Below are 16,042 nucleotides of genomic sequence, written 5' to 3'. Positions count from 1 at the left end.
TTATACAAAGGATCAAACGAGATCACAATACTGCAAATAATTAGATGCGTCAAAGTGACAAGGGACAAAATCCTGTATGTATTTAACATGGTTCGTCACGTACGATGCTTTAAATGTCATTTTTCATTCAAACCAGAAGAAACAACTGCATTTAATGTAAATATCCAGAAGGATGATCTGTGTAGCGATAATAAATCCAAGTCCACTATGGCTTCCTTTTTTGAATCCTGTTGCCACACTTCGGATGGGAGAGGGAAGGGCAAGCAATGCAGTCCTCCTGTTCTAGCAGGCATACTGTGGTGAATTCATCCCAAACAGCGGCAAATGGTTCAATGCAACACCACTCCCTCTCACAGAACAAGAAAGTAGGTCCCATGATCATCAGCGACATGCATTCTTAGGGTCTAAATTCCACAACAAAGGGAGCAGGTATCTACACAAAAGGTCTGCAATAACCTCATTGTGGCTCTGATTTCTGAGGTGCAGTTTTGGACCTCTCCAATTACAGTTTATGAAAGGGAATAGGAGAGAATTATACACATGCACTCAGGCACAAATACAAATGTGTATCTTTTTGACTGCAAGGTTATTTGTTGGGGGTGGTATGTGCACTTTTCCTCTTTTTTTGCAGTGACATAACTGTGAAGAGAAAAGCAGTCTACTCTCCCTGGTTTATATTAGACCTATTCTCAGCAGGCAACCCAAAGTATTCAGACTTACCATGGGGGCTGCATAAAATACATGTGTACATTTATCAGATACAGACGTTAAGTTGAAGGGAGAACTGGGGTTATATCTCCCAAAGCAGCTTTCAGTTGGGCTTGTTCTAAGACTGCACAAATATAGACTTTGCTTTGCTTTGCTTCCCCCTCCCACCCTAGATTATTTAAAAAGTTTTTGTCAGTGGTCCCCAAGTCTACAATAATAATAAATTTAGCACAACTATCCTGCAGTGTAGTATTTTTGTTGTTGAACACACAGTAACAGATGTCAAGGAGGCCCTTATGTGACACCGTTTGATAGTCTGCTTTCCTAAGGAACAAAACATCTGCGATTAGGTATTTAATAGCGCAGAGCTGCATTTTTTTCACCTTTTAGACTGAATGACGTATGGAAGGGAAGTTGGCTTGACTGTACTGATATGTCAGCCTCCTTCCGCTGTGCTATTAGAGACTGTCAAGGAAAAAGTCTGGAGGCTTGTAATGTCGCACATTGAGTAAGAGCTCTTCAGTGTTTTTCTGCTATCAATTCCCAACATGTGAGCAGCAAATCACTTTTCACCTGGGTACTAGGCAGTCTTTGCACTGTATGTTCTTGCCTGTGGAGGCAGATCACCTCATGTTTTCTCCACCTTTGCTAGCGCACCAAAGGGACTCTGAAACATGTGCTCTCCCTTAGCCAAAGTGCCATCAATATCATCTACATCTAACAAAAGATAAACTGATCCCAGGGGGTTGTAACATGTTAAGGGTTCACCCACATGAAGATCACACCAAGCAGAAGTTTGTTTGCTTATTTATTTAAATTTTATTAATTCTGTAAAAGGCAAATGTACAAAATATAAATAAGGAACACATGAAAGAAATCCCCTGAATTACAGAAAAGGTCAGTAATAAATAAAGAAAGTCAGTATTAAGTCTGATTATTCTGTCTCGCAAATTTCACATTCTGCAGCATAGGGTTCCCAAGCCACTGGTCACTCATCTGGTCACAAAGCTGCAGCTAAATCCAATTACCTGATTGGTGTTCCTATATGACAGGCCTGGTGTTCCTATATGACAGGCCTGGGGAACCTTTCTCAGTGTGAGGATGACATTCGCTTGTCACCAACCTTCCCGGGGCTGCTTGCCAAAAAACAAAGTGGTATAGTATATGGCGTTGTAGCCAATGTTAGTCCTACTCAGAGGAAACTTGTTGAAACTAGTTAGCATGAGTAATTTAGGTTCATTTATTTCATTTGTTCAACTCTGAGCAGAACTGAGTTGGATACAACCCACAATGCTTATGTATGCCAACTAGTTTGAGCACATTCACATTTTACATTGTCAGGTGTACACCTAAACATTTATGGCAGGTGTGAATAACCCACGACCTGCAACACCCACCACCTCAACCACTGGCCATATTTTCTGAGCTTGGCAGAAGCGGGAGCACATCAAGACCTGGATGATGAGGCCTGTAGATGATGGCAGAACAAACTACGCTTCTTTATGTTCTCACACAAAAAGCCGAGAATAAGCCCCAAACACATGCATCTCCCCACCTCAGAAGGGGGCTGAGGAATCCCCAACATCCCTACACTACATCGCCAACCAAGTCCACCACATAATCCCATACATTCTAGAAGACGAGACCAAACAATGGGTACACTGGGGGAGAGACATAATCAAAAACATTCCCACCACAGTATATCCTTTCCTCCAAAACAAACTAAGGAAAATCCCCACAACACTAAACAGGTTCACACAGACCATGTTTCAAGCATGGAAGGAAGAAGTAGGCAAACTGTCCCCAACCCCATTCCCACTAATCCTCCTGGTTCACCACCCACTATTCCACCATGCAGCACAAAATCGTCAGATAAAAACCTGGCAAGCCCAAGGCCTATATCTCCTAGCAGACTTATACAAAAACAAGAAACCCATATTGACACAATAAATACAAAACAAGCTAGGGGACACCCAAATACCCTGGCTAACACACCACCAACGGCATGGCTTCTTAGAACAATCCAGCAGTAAAATCAACAGCCTCTAGGTCCTTGACCACCTTCAAAAACCTTCTAATGACAATGGGACATGGCAAGGGGATGGTATCCACAATATACAAAACACTGCTCCAAAGCCCCACAAACCCCCTTGATGCAATAAAAAAAATGGGTGGGTGGCATAGGCTATGAAATTAACCCCACCCAATGGACTAGCATGTGGACTAAACCTCCCTTTAAAGCCATATCAGTGAAAAGAAGAGAACTCACTCTGAAACTTGCTATACTTGAATAAGTAGATCAGTAAAATAATTCTGACACACACACACACAATTGCTTCGTTCCCCCTTCACCACACACAACAAGGCAGTGAGTGGCCCACCATGGTTCTATGTTGAAGTACTTTTGTACTTTCACTTGGGATGAAAGCCGCCCTGGTTTAGAGCTCAAAACTGACCAATCCACTGAAGTGAGTGAAAAGCTGTTGGAGCAAAGTAACTCTGTGTGTGGATAAGAGCCCTGCAGCAGATCACTGGATTGCATCATGCACCGAACTCTAGGAATGTTTCTGAAACAGCTGATATAAGGGAGCTCAGATATGCCAGGAGAATGCTGAAATGAAACTTATTTTAATAGATCATACTCTCTCCAGCTAACTGCCTTCTGTAATTTCTTTATTAATCAAATGACATCATTATCCATTGATCTAATTTAACTTGAGGTGTGTGCATGTATGTATATCTCTGGCTAATATATATATATATATATGTTTTGATTTCAGTCATTCTCCCAGCACCTAACAAATTGCTTGGCTCCCCACAAACACCTTTTTATTATACATTCTAGTGGCTTAAGAGTTAAAGAAAGAAAAAGGGCCTTTCAGGCTTGGATCACTATGAGACTCAGCCTAACCATCATACCTAGAATACTAGTAGAAAATTAATAAGGTGGTTTTGGAGCAGATACATGACCCGCAGTGCAGTACGGAGGGCAAGAGTTCAAATATAAATAAATATGTATGGCTGTGCTTCTCCTTATCAGATAGGAGTGCTGTCTCGTAAGCAGTTTAGATGTAACAAAGTGGCATCTACAGTGCTTGCAAGACAGCAATCTTATTTGGAAAGATGTACCATAAACAACCATGCTGATTAAGGCTGGGATTTTTTTTTTAAGTCTAAATGGAAATAGAATTGAATCGCTTTTCTATGGGATTTCATTCTTTTTTAAAAACAAAACAAAACTCTGGCCCCCTTGCCTGTTGCTAACCAAAGAACAATATAGGTATTAGATACTTCATTTTTAAAAAGATCTATCTTTAGATCTTGAGAGTAATAGGTAAAACTTAATGAGCTTTCATTGGCCGTGTTAGTAATAATAAACTTGTTCTGTATAGTTTTCACCATGGCTTAGATTTCAGCTATTCTGTGCCCCTGTGCCAATTTAACATTGTACATATGCTTTACCTTTTTCATATGATCACATGTTCAAGTGCTTATCTAGAGCTTTTAGTAAGTGCTGATGATTACATATTCTCACTTAATCCATTCATTAATAATCCTCACCATCCTTCCAGTTACACATTCTCACCTAATCCGTTAATAAATAATCTATGCCGTCCTTCCAGTTGGAAAAGCTCAATATCACTTCAGTCTGCCCTGGCAATGAGTTCCTAAACAGATCAGCCCAGTTATCCATGCCCTGGTTAACTTCAAGGTTGGATTACTACAGCACTCTGTGTGTGCTATAGTCTTTGACTACAACTTTAAAACTGAAGTTAGTTAAGAACTATAACTGGTGCTGAGCAATGAGATAATCATGGGCTCTTACCTTTTATAGCTGTATGACTGCTGTCCTTTCCCCTACCCAGACTTTGTGGCATGCTGCCACATGACATCATCACAACTTTCAGAGTGTCCTGGTTTTTACTTTTTGAAATATGGCAACCCTAAATATACTAAGGGAGGGAATCCTTTTTCAACACTTGTGCAAGACCTGGAATCGATTCTCAATATTTTCATTTGTGTGGCATGTGGCTCAGTAACATCCTGCCTTCTTTCTGGAGGGGGTAAGGATGGATGTGATTTTGGAGATGTCTGTTTCACACCACTTCCCTCTGAAGGGAAGTTTGTGATCTATTCAGTTCAAAGGATGGAGTTATGGCAGTTCTTTGGTCTCATCCAGCAGGTTCTTACGGAGAAACATGAGGGTACACAAGGGATGTGAATACAGCAACAGACCTTTTTCTCAGATTGGGCACAGCCTACCATTAGTGTGAGACAGAAAACCACACTCACTCTGTAAGAACAGTGACCAAAGGTGCAGACAACCAGCTCCAAATTCACTCTTATGAACATCAAATCAAATACCATCTGCTCCACTATAAATAATAAGTGCAGAAAAACTCCCATATCTCTCCTGTGCTAAAACAACAGCCTAAGTTTTCAAGTTCAGTTCTAAGTGCTGGTGCTTACCTCTTTATCCCTCCAATGCCTAAGACCCAAGCACTTGTTGACCATCTTCCCCAGCACCAGTCACCTGATAGCCAAGGTCTTCTTCACCTGAGGCATTCTTGCAGTGCTCCCACCTTCTGAGGTCCTGTTGGTGGCAACTGGATGAAGAGCCTGTGGAAGACTCTCCAGGGAAGTGTGCCTTGCACCTGCACTGCTATTTTTTTTTTTTTTTTGTACCCAGTATAAACCTTTTTTATTCTCTTAGGCTTTTTAGATATTTTTAAACCCTAGGAAAGCCCCGAGGACCATATAGGGAAAACCTATTCTTCACTTTAAAAGACTTCACCCTGATGCCAAGAACAATATCCCCGAGACTTGAAGCATCTGTTGTTGAAATGAACCAAAGCACCCCTAACTCCAAATCCCCCCTCCTTTCTCAAAGAATCATTATTACTTCAGCAACTTAACAATGTAAAGTTCTTCATATGCATCTAATTGCCTGTCACTGCTCCTTGCTCTAAACCCACAGCATGGCCACCAATACTACTTTCATGAGGTCTGGGAGAAAGGGCCCTGCCCAATATCTGGAAGCAAGAGAGAATGGGCTTTTCAAATCAGCATTTTCCTTTCAAAAGATCCCTTTGCCTGCAAATGCAATCAACATTTATTTTTATTATATGCAGTTGTTACATGACTCTTATTATTAGTTCAGTCCTGACGTCAGCAATAAACAATAATAGGATTGTGAACTATTGCTCTTCCTAATAAAATTATGTTTATTCTCTATATTATAAATCTAATAGCCGTTACATTGGCACCCATAAAGATATATCACTGGTTTACCTTTTTAATATAAATAGGGCATTACATGTCTCAACAGTAAATATTCAGATTTATTTTTATACATTAAGCATGACTGTGATTAGATCATGAGTGACTGGTAAGTAAACATGAAAAGTAAAATTAATAGCCAATTTGCCAGTCTTCCCCCACCCCTCATTTACCTTATTCCGCTTACAGCGCAGACCCTTTTTTTTTGGTCTGGAATAATTCTCCCACAATTCTGTAGGCATTTTAGCAGCAAGCCTGGAAGGCAAAGGCTTAAAAGTGGGAGGTCTGCCCAAATAACCAATGTTCATTTCCAGCTTGAGTCCAGTAAGATAAGGTAAATTCATACATCCTTCTCTTATAAGCAGACAGATGAGAACCTCAAACCTGAGGTCTCCTTAGATGAGGAGTAAAAGGAGAATGAATATCCAGCAGATCTCCACAATGCCAGTGGGCCTAAGGAACCACTGGATCTGGATATCCCTGCCCTAGGACAGGAAGTGTCCCCAAATTTGGAATCCCGTGTACAGTTCTGGTCACTCGTCTCTAAAGGGAGATTCTTGAATTGGAAAAGGTTCAGAAAAAGACAACCAAAATAGGTGGAGCAACTCCCCTATGAGGAAAGATTGCAGGGTCTGGGGCATCTTAGTTTAGAGAAAAGGCAAGTAAGAGGTGACATGACAGAAGTTTATAAAATTACGCATAACACGGAGAAAGTGGATACAAAAAGTTCTCTCTCTCTCTCTCTCATAATATTGAACTAATGAACACCCAGTGAAGCTGAATGTTCGTAGATTGTTGAGGGTGGCAACATGAGGATGGGCCTTTACTGCTGTAGCTCCTCGTTTGTGGGATGCTCTCCCTAGGGAGGTTTGGCTGGCACCTTATACATCTTTAGGTACCAGGCACCTCCCTTTACCAAACTCACAACAGTATCTTCCTAACGCTCTGTATGCATGAGAAACAAATGACACAACACAGAAGGGTCTTCTTCCTATGAACATAAGAACAGAAGAAGGCCTATCTGGCCTGACACCCTGTTTCCCACCGTGGTCGTGTCAACGAGCCAGGAGTTGGATTCCTCTTCATCAGGTCAGACTCTGAAGCTGAAGGGCATGCACAGTCATCCCCCAAAGGGGCTGCTACTAGATGAACCTGTGGGGTCAGTGCCCCCGGCCCACTCCAGTCCAAGGATGTGATACTATCATTCTCTTACTCCAAGAACTCATAGAAGAGTTGCTTCAGTCCCCTCATATTTTGGTCGCCTTTTTCTGCATCTTTTTTAGCTGCACAACATCCATTTTGAGATGAGATGGAGAGAAACATGTACAGTATTCCAATGTGGTTGCATCATAGATTTGTGTAGAGAAATTATTATATGGGTAGTTTTATTTCCAGTCGCGTTCCTAATGATATCTAGCATGGAATTCACCTTTAAGACAGCATCTGCACATTGTGTCTGTGTTATCAGTGATTCCTTTGCTGGTCACCTACTACCAGTTTAGATCCCCGTTAGTGTGCAATGCCCTCTATGTATCAGGTATGAATGGCAAACTCACACAAAAGGAATATTATTGGTGGCTGCTCACAAGCTTTGGGCCACTGGAGGGCTACAAAGGCTGAGCATGAATGTCTCTTTGTGGAGGGGATGTAAAAAGGTTTATTTGGCTGGTGATAGTTTTATTTCAGCAGTCTCTGCAGTATTTTAATCTGTATACATCTTCTATATCTTTCATGTGCTCAAAATGCAAAACACAACGACTCTCTGAGCTCATGGTACAAATAGAATACAAAGAAAGCTGCTTGCAAGAACTTGATTCTTCTGCAGATTTATTAACATGACATAATTAACATGAGTTAATTAACATGAGATAAGCTTTGCAAACTTATTAGCACTTACAAACAGAGCAGAACTGATGAATACTTCAGTCTAGTTTTTAGCTTTAAAATATGCATTGTCTTAATTATTTTGCTTTTAACATACCTTTAGGAAAGTGACCTAAGTGAACTCAAATATTAGAGTGTCTTATTTCATTTCACTGGTTGACTTTCAGAACACATTCCCACTATTGGTAAAAGCCTTTTAGATAAAGGGGAAAATAGCCCCCTGGCCAATTCATTGCACTACATTTTCATACACCCAAGTCTTCAAGTTGTGAAAAAGGTATTCAGCTGTGTGTTTTGTAATAGCTGGAAACTGCTCTGCTGCTGCACTTTTTCATTGCAACATACATGAGTCAGATGAACTGAGATATGAAGACAATTTTTGATGCTGAGCTGAAGTGATTCCACTTTTTTTCTGAAGCTTTGCAACAACTGGCTTGCTTCCCTCACCATGACTTCCTCGAGTTGGACTCCTAACAGACATATAGTAATGGAACAAGCAGCAAATTCAGGGCCAAACCATGCATTACTTCTATTGTGTCCCACATTCTCAAATGGGTATCCCAACGCACAGCAGGAAACACACAAGTTTCCACAGGAAAAAACAAATGTCCAGGGGCGCATTGGTCATGTGAGTATGCACAGGGATCAGTGCAATTGAAATTCCTGCTCTTTTTCACTGCAAACCAACTAAAATTAATCAGAACACACACAGAAAGGTCTGCAGATTAATCAGGACTTAATTTGCTTTCCGAAAGCACCAAGACATGCAGAATGGCAAAGTACCTTCTGGAAAGAATTCTCAAGGTCCTCTACCATCACATTCATTGCTATCCTTACTAGCAGCTTCATAAATAAATAAATCTACATATGACCTAAAGAAGAACCTAATTTCAGTTTGAGAGCCAGTGTAAACAACACATTTGCTCCACATCTCTTCTCTTTCAGTGCAGGCTATTTGGGGGAGACACAATCTGAATCAAACCCTAGCATGGAGGTGGGGGGCTTTAAACCTTTGCCCCCTGCTGTGGTGCCTATTCAGATTCAGGGCTCATGTCAGCAATCTGCATGTGGGGGCAGGGGGAGCTCCTACTGAGGCGATTGGGACTATAGTACAAAGCCCCCAGTCTGAACTGGGACCATAGTGGAGGCAAAGGGCAAAACCCCCTACCCACATGCTTGTGTACTGATCCTGATTATTCTCTCTCTCTCTCTCTCTTCTCCCTCACCTCGCCTTTCTGGCAATCTGAGTTTGAAAAAGGGTACACTTAAGGGCACAGCTACTGAGTGCATCTAGAGCCTAGTTCAGGCCTCAGCAAACCAAATGCCTATGACAGGCAGCATTCTTTAATGAATGCATTGGAATGAAAAGGCTTGTTTCATTTCATTTTTTTATTTCTGACACCAATTACTCTCTGTAGTCTGACAGAAGTCATTTAGTATCCTCCAACATTTTACATTAGAATCCAGAACATGGCTGCGTTCCCGGAGAGTCCTGTGACCCAAGTGAAATCATGAAACCTCAAAATGTGCATTCAGGGGCAAAATGTGTGGGGTCGTGACCTCACACGATAGCATGTGTTCGTGATCCCACGTGCTTTGCCCCCAAATGCCTCTGAGCCTCCGTGATATTACATTTTTGGGTGCCGTGCTGAGAGAACAGCTCCCCAAATCGGGATGCTCCAATTTTATCAGGGCAGTTGATGGATACGTCATTTCATCTTCACGCCCGAGTTTCAGATTTCATTATGAACCCTCACAATTGGCCAAACTGGGTGAATGATTTGATCAATCTACCCCATGGGAAACAATCAGGAACTTGCCATGCATGGCATATGGGTGTGGGTGTGTAGTAAAATGTGTGGCAGAATGGGAGGTAAAATACTGATAGCCTTATATACTGGCAGGAGAGAAAACACATGTTTCATGTAGAGAGAAATGCTTAATCCCCTGCCTCTTAATAAGGCATCCAGGATGGCACAGCCCCCCTTCTTTGCCAACTCTGCAGTTTCTCCCTACAGAGAGACCTCTTCAGAATTCTCCCTTTCAGGACAGATGAGAAAAGGCAGGCACAGCTTATCTCAAGCCCCCTCCCCATCTCTGGAGAGAAAGGCCTTGCGCTGTGTGCAAGAGACAACCCTCTCCCCCTCAGCTGCTCTCCTTGTAGAACAGAAAACTCTCATAGCCCCTGAGGGGAAGGCCAGAGCTGCCCCTTGGCTCCTAAATGGCTGCTTTCATCAGAAACCTTTTGGAATAAATGTGTCCGGGAGCACCCTGGGGCAATATTAGACATGAACGCTGCTATGATCTATTTAAGCATGTGTGAGATCTGTATAAATAAGCCCCTCAAATCCCCCTCCCCTTTCTTCTCTCTTTCTGTCTATGAACCCTGACTAATGTCTTGAATGAAATCTTTAAATGTTTGATTTCAAAGTAGAGGGTGAATATTTTTTTCTTCTTCTTCGCTATCTGTAAAGGGGGGGGGGAGGAAGAGGTCATGTGGAGAATGTTGATTTTAAAAGGGGGGGGGAGGCAAACCCATTGCGCCTACTTTCATGGAGTGGGGGGGGGGGGGAATCCACAGAATGAGTCTTCAGCCTTGGCACCTGCTCCAGAACCTTCTTGATGAAGCAAAGGTTGTCTTCATTAAGAGCATTAATATTCATGCAGCATGGTAATTTTGACACAGAAAAGGTCTCTGTAACCTTTTCTTGTGTGAGAATTTTTTACTTCTCAAGGAAATTACAGTCCAGCAATGACTTAATTAATGCTGGGTTTCTTCAGCGGGTTTTGAAAAGCTGTCAGTTTAGGCTTGCCGTAGCTGTCAACTGAGGTGAAGTCTCCGGCTAGATAGATTGAAGGGAGGGAGGGAAAATATCCAAGTTCTAACATGGATCCATGTTGGGGTGGGGGGAGAGAAGGGGGGAAGTCACCTACCTCTCCGGCGTTAGCTTTAATTAGCAACCTGCTTGCCTTAATACGAGGTCATTTAATATGGGTCTGTAGTACAAAGTCTGAATTAAATAACCAATTTTTCAGCCACTTTATCATTTCTATTGTTTTCATTCAAGCATCTGTTTCTCCTAATTTGTTTCAGTGGATAACACCCCTTCTATCTTGCTGGGAGAAGCCGTCTGATTTAAATGAGAGATTCACTTAAGGGGGAAAAATAGCAATGAGGGTGGAGCAATATTTTGTCTTAAAACTGTCCATCAAAAGGTAACACAGGACCAAAGAAGAGCATCGGCAAATGATGTTTATAAATCAAAGCTCACTCTCTTTCCCTCTACACATTTTGACTTTTATCAGAATACAGTATGCTAGTCATTGATTAAGCTACCAAGATGTCTGTGTAGATTATTTAAACGGCAGAAAATTACTAAGAATTTTTTTTTTAAGTGCTGTTTTGGGAGATTTGATGGAAACTACTCTAGTGCTACCCTGCCCCTTTCCACTTTTGTCTCCACTCTCCAGACAAGTGTGAACGGGTGTCTGCAGTTAACCAGAGCTTTGGAATACATTAGACCCTGCACCACTTCTGACTTATCCCTGCTGCACAAGGTCCGTTTTGCTGCACAGTTGTGGAGCAAAGTGAAACTACAGCCTGCCATTTCAAATACCTTCCAAGCTTTGCTCGGACGTTGAATGCCTTGGTGCGGCTAGGCATAGCTAAAGTAGGTGCCCGGCAAAGGCAGTTCTGCTAATAATCTCACCACAGGAGCCACCCTCAATTTTTTAAAAAATATGACATGACATAAACCAGCTCGTTACAAAAGTAAGAGTGAAAACAAAGCAAGGTTTAGAGGAATTCATGATGTTAAGAGCCAACGTGGTCCACAAAGCAGTGTAGGGGCTGGTTTGAGTAACTGAGTTCTTCCTAGTCTTGGACTTGCAGGGTAGCTTTGAGCAAATACTTTGCTTTCAGCCTATCAAATTGCTTTGTGCCACTGGCATCCTGATTGGTAATCAAGCCCATCCACCACCATCACCACACCTGTATTGAATGGCAGAGGAAGGTAATATTAGGATTATTGTGGGCCTCACAGACTTCACATTGTGATATTGGACCCAAAGAACAGGCATTCAAGCAGAAACACACCCACATACATTTTTATATAGTTTCTTGTCTGTGAAATAATAATAATAATAATAATAATAATAATAATAATAAGTTACCCAACACAACTGTAGGCAATTTAACAATTAAAACTACACATACAGTGCTACAAGTACTAATGTTTAATATACATTAATTAAACACTGTGAAAGAAACACCTAAGGCAAGACTCCCACTTGGAGCAAAAGTCTAAAAAAACACAAAATCCCCATCCAAAAATAACAATCCCAATGGGCAATATTAAACTACTGGTTGGCATTGGGGACACTTAAAAACCCAAAGAACAAACAGTGCTTCTCCTATGGGAGAACAGTGAATGGTCTCCCAGGATTTTATGTTTAATGACTACAAGACAGAGACTGTAAAGCAGCTGGCACAAGGAAAATACTGTTATATACACAATCTGCAATAGCACAGCACAGATCCATGATGTGGCCTTATTGTGTTTTAGTAATTAGATGCTACTTTGGGGGGCATGCTGAAAAGGGTCATGTAGTCATACAGATTTTAAACACAAATAATGGTCACTCCCCTCAATGTATACAATCTGAAGCTGTTATCCTGTCTACCATGGGCTAAGTACATGATGGGAAATCTGTGATATGATTTTCCATTGTTTTGTTTTGTTTTGTTTTGTTTTAAAAGTAATGGTTGCCTTACATTGGGGGTTCCGTTGAAATGAAGTGGTAGGGGAGTGGGTTTAAATATGTCCTTGTGTCATCTCCTTCTGAAAATATTTGCCCAATTTGTAAACTGCTTTGAGGTTTTTCTTTTACAATCAAGTGGTGTATACATTTTATGAAATAAATAAATAAACAGCACAAAACATATAGGTACTAGTGTTTTTTTCTGCAAAGGTCAAATAGTAGTTGTGAGTCTGTTTTGCAGAGGAAGTGGGGAAGGGTATTATACCTCTTCCCCAATGCCACAGTCCTGATATTTTCTCCCTCCTGCTAATGCAACTCACAAAAACTGTGGGACACCTGATTATGGATCTTCCACAGCTACATGCATTTCTGTCCTTGGACCCATCTGAAATCAGCAAAACTAAACAGCCTTGGTAGAAAATGCAATGACACTTTGAAAGCTCAGAGAAAAACTGAATGTATATCAGACCATTGTATGAATTGTTAGTACACATCTGGTAAAATGTCTGTGGGCTTGTATACATACACATAAATGCACACACACACATCCACACAGGAATTCTGAAAAATTGATATTTTATTCAAATTATAAAGCACATTTTCTCTCTTAGATTAATAAAGTACAGATCTCACTGGAGTTGTCTACAGTATTACTTTATAACCTCCCAATGGACCACTGTAACGTGGGTGCACTCTTAGAACCCCCTGGAAACTTCACGAGGTGCAGAATGTGGATGTTTTGTTATTGTTGAGCGTCAGCTATAGCTGACCCATTAAACTTATCCTCCACAGGCTGCATTGACTCCTACTTTCCACAAGCACAATAAGATGGCTAATAAGCTCTAAGCCAAGGCAAATGGGTGCTAACTCACACAGAGCTCTGTTGATTGATTCCAGCTGAACCCAGAAGCAGATTTAATTTCACCCTTTCTAACTGTTTCTATATTCAACAAGCTGGTAGCAAGGCAAATGCTACACTGGCTCTAGTTTTCAAATTTCAATATGCAGTAAAGACATATTGATGGTTTATGCTGATTTTTAGAAGGTGGGCCTTTGCCGCTTTAAATTTCAGTTTAGGAAGTGTTTCCACAGTTGATCAGAAACACATCAGAGTTTAAACACAGAGAGATTTTGTAAATGCAAACTGCATGAAAAACTGCAGCACTACAAATGAACAGAATTGTTTTTCAGGAAGTTTCAGTAACAGAGTACGGTATCTGTTTTGCATGCAAAACGTCTCAGGTTCAAGTCCTGACATCTCCTGGTAGGACCAGAAATGCCACCCACCTGAAATCCTGGCAAACCACCGCCAATCAGTGCGGACAGTATAGCGCTAAAAGGACAAATGGTCCGACTTGGTGTAAGGCAGCTTCCTATGTTCCTGTCTGAAAAGGATATTGTACACCTTCCCTTTTGCACCCTAGCTGAGTGCAAATTCTCAAGACTTGTGCCAAATTCAATCTCCACACTATCATGCTTTTTTGAACATGCATATAGATCCATGAACCAAAATGATAATTCCCTGGAAATATATAATCAGTGCAGACACAGACTATTTACAGTGCCGTGAAGGATTTCCATAGTGCTCCTTATCAGTCCTTCCACTATCTTGGAAGGAAGTCACATTAATTTTAGTTAAGGCTGACTCGCAAGCAACCATGTACCTATGCAAATTCTTCTGAATTCCATGGGGTTTACTCCCAAGGGTTCTTAGTTTGTCCTCACCTTAAGAATGAAAGGAAGTAAAATGGAGATGCGCAAAGGCCTTTTTTATTATTTTAACACCACATGCTGTGGAATTTGTTTCCCCCCTCATAATCCTGCACATACACATTGCAATCTGCTTGCTTTAAAGAATATCTCATAGCGCCACAGACAAACAGTGAGAGCTGTATTTTTAATGTCATTACATAACAAAATAAATATTTTATCTTTCCTGTGCATAATAGAGTAATTAGACAGCACAGCGTATTGGATTAGCACACATCAGTGATGCATATTAATCACAGAATGAAGACAGAGCACTATGAGATGCAACAGAAGCTCGGTGAGTACCCATTTATACACACAAACGGAAAAATAATAGTCTTTCTATTTCAGATGGCATGACATTTTATATGTAAATGTTAATTTCATTTGCCACTTGGGAGGAGCCACTTATCTTACCATAGACCACATGATCTGCATGTGCACGCCCCACATTTACTGACCAGCATCTCTGGTTAATAGGATCTGAGTAGTAGCCTGGCTAGCAAAGACCTCTGTCTGCTTCCAGATGACAGTGTGAGCTATCTTGGAAAAGTATTCAGAAATTACAACTGGTTCACAATTCAGCTGCCAGATTATTTGACCAGATAGGTAACAGGAACATCCATTTGCAGACAGTTGCACTAGCTCACTATATGGTTTCTAGGCTCAATTCAAGGTGGTGGCATAGTGACATTAAACTTGAAAGCACTGAACCATCTAGGATATCTGCAGATCCACCTATCTATAGTTAACACTCCCCATCAAAGGCTCTGCCTTGGATACCAGTGTTTCTCAAACTTGGATCCCCAGCTGTTGTTGGACTACAACTCCCATCATCCCTGACCACCGGTCCTGCTAGCTAGGGATGATGGGAGGTATTGTCCAACAACAGCTGAGGACCCAAGTTTGAGAAGCACAACAAACACCTGAGACACAGCAGTGGGGGTGTCTATTTTTTACAAGACATTTTTAGCCTTGGCCCCAAGGCTTTGGAATTACTTGCTGGGAAAATCCACTCTGCCCCCTCTTTGTTGGCTTTTCAGTGCCATATTATGCTAGTTTTATTTCGCTGAGGAGCATCTCTGAAGTTCAGCAAGCTCCTGGCTTTCCTGTGCTGCTGCAAAGTATTGTGTGAAAATGGTTTTATTGCCGGTTTATCTTTCCTTCTTATCAAGCAGTTTGTACATTTTATGCATTGTTTTTACTGTTGAGGGATCTATGCCGAAAACACACAATATAAATGCTTTCAATACATAATCAGAGTAGATGGACTGCTGATTTTATTGAGTAAAGGCAGCTTGTTGTGTGCCTTACAGATGCCGTGACAAACATCATTGACTTTTTACATTATACAGAACAAGTGGGACCAGCCACAAACATTTCTGTGCTTTCTCTACACTGTAGGAAGGGTGCTACTTTCCAGCACTCCATTCAGCCTAGATCAGGAACCTTGGACTTCTGTTCAGTCCCTTTGACAGTAGCAGGGAGCTTCAGGCTTGGGAATGAAATAAAGGAATACATTTAGCTGTGCCTAAAGAGGGTTTGCAGACAAAGTAGACCACCCTAATTCCTCCCTCCACATTTATTATAACCTGTCTTCCGCTGCCCTTCATTTTCCATCCCCCCACCAGATGACACACACATATTCCATACCTTAAAC

The 16,042-nt window shown here is 41.3% G+C and overlaps 1 long non-coding RNA gene across 1 annotated transcript in view; it reads left to right on the top strand.

The window, feature by feature from the left end:
- Positions 1-15,594, top strand: part of LOC308481475 — a 49,523-nt gene extending 33,929 nt beyond the window's left edge. The window contains exon 3 of the long non-coding RNA XR_013988702.1: positions 14,583-15,594. This is a non-coding gene — a long non-coding RNA (uncharacterized lncRNA). The remainder of the gene's footprint in view (positions 1-14,582) is intronic.
- Positions 15,595-16,042: the final 448 nt, after the last annotated feature.

Source organism: Podarcis pityusensis (genome assembly GCF_964106645.2).
Source record: "Podarcis pityusensis genome assembly, chromosome: 7".
In the NCBI taxonomy this organism is placed as follows: Eukaryota; Metazoa; Chordata; class Lepidosauria; order Squamata; family Lacertidae; genus Podarcis; species Podarcis pityusensis.
This window is presented reverse-complemented; position numbering and strand designations above follow the sequence as displayed.